Source organism: Kogia breviceps, chromosome X, assembly GCF_026419965.1.
Source record: "Kogia breviceps isolate mKogBre1 chromosome X, mKogBre1 haplotype 1, whole genome shotgun sequence".
In the NCBI taxonomy this organism is placed as follows: domain Eukaryota; kingdom Metazoa; phylum Chordata; class Mammalia; order Artiodactyla; family Physeteridae; genus Kogia; species Kogia breviceps.
Window position 1 is genome coordinate 92,248,764 of NC_081330.1, and position 7,008 is coordinate 92,255,771.

Sequence of the window (7,008 nt, forward strand, 5' to 3'; positions counted from 1 at the left end):
GCACCCTGTTCGGGGCACTACAAATCTCGGGATGCAGTTACAACCCACAGCGGTCCTAGCTTTTCGAGGCCTTTCCTTTAGCTCCCGCCCCGCCCCCATGCCCCAGGCCCCACTGCCCACTCCCAATTCTGTGCTCTGTCTGCAGTTCCAGGGCCTCCAGGACCCAGATACCGCAAATAATGCCGCCAGGACTCGATCTACCTTCATCTGACCTCCACCGCCCACCGCCCACCACCCTCCCTTTCCTGCCACCAGGACGAGAGCTATGGTGGCCGTGACACCTGCGGAGAGAAGGACGACGACCTCGAGGACCTTCCTCCTCAGAGGCCATAGATCGCACCGCCTGACCCGCCCGAAGCCCGCTGGCTCCCCCTCACACGCACGCACACTTGAACTCCAGGCAGGACAGATCTGGGGACCTACCTGGTGAGTCTCAGCCAGGCACAAAGAACGGAGGCACTAAGACGCAACGGGCACAGCCCCGCACTCAGACCACGTTGCCCACACCGCACAAGGGCCGATGGGAAGGCGTGCAGCCCTGAGCATGCGCACTGCAGCTCGCATGTGCCACGTGAGCTGGTTTCCCCGCCCCTCCATGGGACCCCACAGAGAACTTCCGGATCTGTACTCGTCTACACTTCCGGTCCCTCTAGGGTTCAGATACCTCAAGTAACGACCCCAAGCCTCTCCCAGCTTTCAACTGCCCCTCTCCCCTTTGTGGCCCACCGTTTTCCATTATCCCAGCCCCCACTATGACAAGGGTTGTGGTGGCTGCCTGAGAAACGAGGTAGAATGCCTGCTAAAACCGAAATGACAATATACTCCATAGGATTTGCATAAGGCCAGGCCTCAGAACCTAATATTCAAAATGTCCAGCATATGATTCAAAATTACTCAGAATACTCAAAAAACTAAAAATAGAACTACCATATGACCCAGCAATTCCACTCCTGGGTATATATCCAAAAGGAACAAAAAACATTAATTGGAAAAGATACATGCACACCAGTATTCATAGCAGCACTGTGTGCAATTGCCAAGACATGGAAGCAACCAAAGTGTCCCCCAACAGATGAATGGATAAAGAGGAGGTGAGATATATATACAGTGAAATACTGCTTAGCTATAAATAAAGAATGCAGCAACATGGATGGACTTGGAGGGCATCATGCTAAGTGAAATAAGTCAGAGAAAAATACTGTGTGATATCGCTCATATGCGTAATCTAAAAAATGCAACGAACTAGTGAATATGACAAAAAAGGAGCCGACTCACAGATACAGAGAACAAACTAGTGGTTACCAGTGGGGTGAGGGGGCAATATAGGGGTGGAGGAGTAGGAGGTACAAACTATTGGGTGCAAGAATGTATTGTACAACTCGGGGAATATGACCAATATTTTGTAATAACTGTAAATGGAAAATAACCTTTAAAATTGTATTAAAATCTTTAAGTGAAAAAATTGCTCAAAATATGAAAAACTGGAAAATCTGAGCTCACATGGGACAGACACCAATGCAGAAAAGACTAAGATGCCAGGATTATCTGAGACCGTCTGTAAAGCAGCTATTGTTAAAAAAACAAATACCTAAGCAAATCAGTCATGAACACTTCTGAAATGTAAAGACAGGAAGTCTTGGCAAATGAGAGAGAGAGAGAGAGGGAATATTTCAAGAAACAAATGGAAATTTTAGAAGTGAAAAATGTGATAACCAAATAAAAATCTCACTGCATGGATTCAGTAGCAGAATGGGGATGAGAAAATAATGAACTTGAAGATAGATTAATAGAAATTAGTCAATCTGAACAAGTCAGAAATAAAGAGATCGAAAAAACAAACAGACCTGTGGGAAAATACTAAAACATCTGTAATTTTTATACAAAACATATATAATTTTTCCTTCAGAAAACCAAAAGTGAAAGAGTTATAGAGATTAAAAATAATAAGAAGAGGGCTTCCCTCGTGGCACAGTGGTTAAGAATCCTCCTGCTAATGCAGGGGACACGGGTTTGAGCCCTGGCCCAGGGAGATCCCACATGCCACGGAGCAACTAAGCCCGTTTGCCACAACTATTGAGCCTGCGTGCCTAGAGCCTGTGAGCCACAACTACTGAAGCCCGTGAGCCCAGAGCCCGTGGTCTGCAACAAGAGAAGCCACCGTAATGAGAAGCCCACACACTGCAATGAAGAGTAGCCCCCACTCGGTGCAACTAGAGAAAGCCCACGCACAGCAACGAAGACCCAACGCAGCCAAAAATAAATAATTAATTAAAACATATTAGAGCTAGTAAGTAAATTTAGCAACATTGCAGAATATAAGTTCAACACCCAAAAATCAAGCTTATTTCTTTATACTAGCAGTGGACAATCAAAACCAAACTTTAAAAACACACATGCAATACCATTTTACAACAGCTCCTCAAAAAATCTACCAAAACATGTACAAGATCTGTGGATGTTGAAAACTACAAGAAGCTGATGAAAGAAATAAAAGAAGGCCTAAATAAATGAATATAGTGTTCATGGGTTGACAGATCCAATGTAGTTAAGACATCAATTGTCCCAGAATTGATCTTTAGATTTAATGCAATTCCAATCAAAATCCCAGTAGGAATTTTTTTGTAAATACAGAATAATTGATTCTAAAATGTATGTGGAGGACATTCCCTGGTGGTCCAGTGGTTAGGACTCTGCTCTTTCACTGCTGAGGGCCCAGGTTCAATCCTTGATTGGGGAACTAAGATACTGCAAGCCGAGCAGGGCAGCCAAAAATTTTTTTTAATTAAAAAAATTTAAAATAAAGAATAAAATGTATGTGAAAAAACAAAGGAACTACAACTATCAAAATAATTTTGAAAGGAGGAACAAAATTGGAGGACTAACATGGATTTTAAGAATTACTATAAAGCTACGATAATCAAGACAGTGTAATATTGGCAAAGTGATAGATACACCTTTGTAAAATATCAATTGGTCATATTTGTGTGTGAAGGTGTGACTATGAAGAGACAGCACAAGGGAGTTCTGTAGGGTGATGGGACAGTCATGTATCCTGAGTGTGGTGGTGGTTACATGAATCCACACATGGGTTAAAACTCACAGAACCCCCAAGGTCGATTTTACTGTATGATTGATTGATGGCTGCGTTGGGTCTTCCTTCCCGTTTGCGGGCTTTCTCTAGTTGTCGCGAGCGGGGGCTACTCTTCGTTGCACTGCACGGGCTTCTCACTGCGGTGGCTTCTCTTATTGCAGAGCATGGGGTCTAGAGTGCAGGCTAAGCAGTTGTGACGCACGGGCTTAGTTGCTCCGTGGCATGTGGGATCTTCCTGGACCAGAGCTCGAACCCATGTCCCCTGCATTGTCAGGCGGATTTTTAACCACTGCGCCACCAGGGAAGTCCCTGTATGATTATTTTTTAAATAAATTTTTAGAACTTTGTCAATCAAGCAGGTGAGAATCTTTGCTTTCTGTAAGACTGTTTTAACACAGGTGTACATATGCCTAAACAGTAGTTCTGTTTTCTTTTGAGCTACATATAAAGGGAATCCTAAGTTACGTCCTCTCGTATCTGACTTCTTTCACTTAACATTTTGTCTCTGTGGTTTAGTTCATTCCATCTCATGATTGTGTAGTATTCCATGGTATCCACATAACACAATTTATTTATGCATTTCCTATTGATGTATAATTGGCCTGTTTCCGGGTTTTTTACTATTAAAAATAGTTTTACTACATGAACATTCCTATATATCTCCCAGGTTTACATGCATGTGCAAGAATGCTCACCACAGCTAGTATAAGATGGCAAGAAAGTAAATCAAACACTACCTAACCACCCAATTGGGAATGACTGAATACACTCTGGCTATAATAGATGATGGCACATCATCAAAATCACTTCAAAATCTGTGAGCCACTGTTTGGATAAGTTACACAAGTGCTCACCAGGGTCTGTTGTGGTGATGGCTCATGTCCCTGAGGCTGCAGATGGGTCCCAGTAACCTTTGGGGCAGGGAGCTCACTGAGCTCATCTTGGGGCTCCCGAGGGCAGAGATGAGGACAAACAGGAAGGAGCCTGTGACACAGGCTGCTGGCTGCCCCAGAGCACTCCGGAGAGGGCCTCAACGGGTCCTGGTCCAGGGTTCTGATCTCAGAGCTTCTGCACCTGCCTGCCTGCCCTGAACATTTCCAGGAAGGCAGCCCTGGGCCAGGCCTGAGGCAGCCACTTCAGTCCTGCCCCACCAGTTCTGACCCCCTTCTCTTCCTCCTCTTGGGCAAATCTGCTCTCTCATCTCTACAGATCATCCTTCATTCATGAGCACCCCCTGCATTACACTGGGAGTGTAATACTGCCCACTGTGTAGGTGAGGAGACAGGCCCAGAGAGGGCAGGGGCTGGGCCTGCAGCCCCACAGAAGGTCAGCAGGCAGGTTGTGGGTTGTGGTCCTCGCCCTGCAGCAGCGCATCCCCTCAGGCCACAGGGAGCTTTTCTGCTGCTTCTCCCTCCAGGCCTGTGTCTCCCCAGACAAGCAGCCCTGGTGCTCCACTCGCCCCAGCCAGGGGTTCTAGACCAGCATTCAGGCCCAGGGAGGGGACTGGGTGGAGGCAGAGCTGGCGGCTGGCCAGGTTCTGAATGGGGACTGGGGGGGCCTTTTCCTAAACCCCAGGCTCTGTTGGGGCTTCCCCCAGTGCCTTTAGCATCCGTGGCTGTGCCTTCCGGCTATAGCCAAACCTGCCCCAGGATCCAGGCTGCAGAGGCAGTCTGTCTTGGTGGAAAGAAGCATATGATGCAATCTTTCAATGAGAAAAAGAAGATTAAAACTATGGCAACTTCCCTTTAGCCCTGGAAATGAGCTTCTGGTAGGAGGCAGTGGAGCAGGAGGGAGAGGAAGGCATCTACAGAAGACCCTGAACTTAGACCAGGATCCTCCAGGAGGAACAGGCAGAGCTGACCCTAGGTACCCCCAGCTGTCCACACACAGAGAGGGAGCCTCCAAGGGACACCCAGACCTGGGACTCATGCACCCAGAGGCCTGTGACTGTCTCAGGTGTGAATGTTAAAGCCTCTGTCACTCTTCTGTCTTTTTTGAAGCCTTCCCAGACTTGGAGATGAGACGCCCCTGCTGGCGAAGGCAGGTATCGCTATAACGTGGACAGTGCGTGGCTGAGCTGTGCCTGGTGACACCAAGACCTCCCATGGGGCCAAGGCTTCAGTCAGGCTTCCATAAATGAAAGGAAAAGGCTGCTTTCACTTAGCAGGCTGCTCAGGTTTGGACCTGGGCTCACCCTGCACCACAGACATCCAGACGGGAAGTGGGGAGGTTGTAGGATGTGGTCCAGTAACAGCCAGGCTGAGGGCTGAGACCTCAGGACAGAGAGCAGAGGCCACCGTCAGATCAAGATACTGGGCCTAGTAATGAGGAGAAGGAGGGAGAGGAAGATCAGGAAGGCCTCTGCAAAGGACTGGGCTCAGGGCTGATGAAAACATGGACACTCAGGGCCTCAGTTTGCCCACCTGTACACTGGTGATAAAAGTTGAATTTACATGGTGCAGTTGGTGTGAGAAAAGCACGGTTCATGTAAAATGATCAGCCAGTGTCTGGCACAGAGTAACTGCGAGGTTAATGCTGATGGTATTGTTATTTTTATTATTACAAGAATCACTCAGCCTTAATTAACTGTTGACATGCTCTACTCCCCCGTGGGGTGGGCACCTTGCTCCCTTCAAGGGTAAGCCCCATCTGTCCACCTCTGTGGCTCCAGGGTGGGGTCACTGGCAGTCACCATAGAGGCCTGGTGAAGGAGGGGGTGTTTGGTAGGCAGAATAATGGCTCCTGAATGATGTCCATGTCCTAAACCACAGGACCTGGAATATGCCACGTTACATGGTAACAGGGACTTTGCAGATATGATTAAATTTAAGCATTTTGACACGGGGAGATTGTCCTGGATTAGCTGGTTGGGCTCAGTGTAATCACGAGGGTCCTTATAAGTGAAAGACGAAGGCAGGAAAGAAAGAGAGTGATTTGATGTGAGAAAAGACTCGACTGGCTATTGCTGGGCTTTAAAGATGGAAGAAAGGGGCCAAGGACTGCAGGCCACCTCTAGACGCTGGAAAAGGCAAGGGAATGATTTCTCCCCGAGATCCTCCAGAAGGCCCAGAAGAAACACAGCCCTGAGGACACCTTGTGAGACTTCTGAACTCCAGAACTGAAAGATAATACATTTGTGTTGTTTTAAGCCACTGAGTTTGGTGTAAATTTGTTACATCATTAATAGGAAACTACTAGATAGGGAAACACATGTCTTCCCCACTCCCTTCCTTCCTCCTTCTCAGGCCCCCATTTCTGTCAGAAATGCCCAGTCCTGTGGCCCCTATGAGATGGTGCCCCTGGGATGAGGTGGTGGCCCTGTCCCCTTGGTCAACCTCAGGAACAGGGGGAGACTGAGGAGGGTACAGGTTCCCTGGGGAGGGTATATTAGGACCCAGTGCTTCTCAAGAGGGCAGAGAGGAAGGGGCCTGCAGTACAAAGGAGGCCCCCACATTGCCCATTATCCACCCACTACAATAATACACACACTTGAGGGTGGGGACAAGGTGTTGTGAGTGACAGGAATTGTGAGATCTAGAGGGGAGCTGATGACAACTGATGTTTACTTGCTCTACCAAGCACTTCCCTAGGTGAATGATGTATTATCTCATTTAACCTTCACCATGACCCTGTGAGGAGGGAAAGTTATTACCCCTGATGACACAGAAGCAAAGGGAGGCACAGAGAGCTTGAGTAACTTGCCCATCACGTGACATGATGGAAATTTAGTCCTGGACTGTGTCATTCCAGAGCCCCTCCTCTTGCTCACCCTACTCCACTGACTGGATTACTAGATTAATCAAATGTTGTCATGGGGAATTCCTTGGCTGTCCAGTGGTTAGGAGTCGGTGCTTTCACTGCTGTGGCCCAGGTTCAATCCCTGGTCAGTGAACTAAGATCTCACAAGCGTGGTGCAG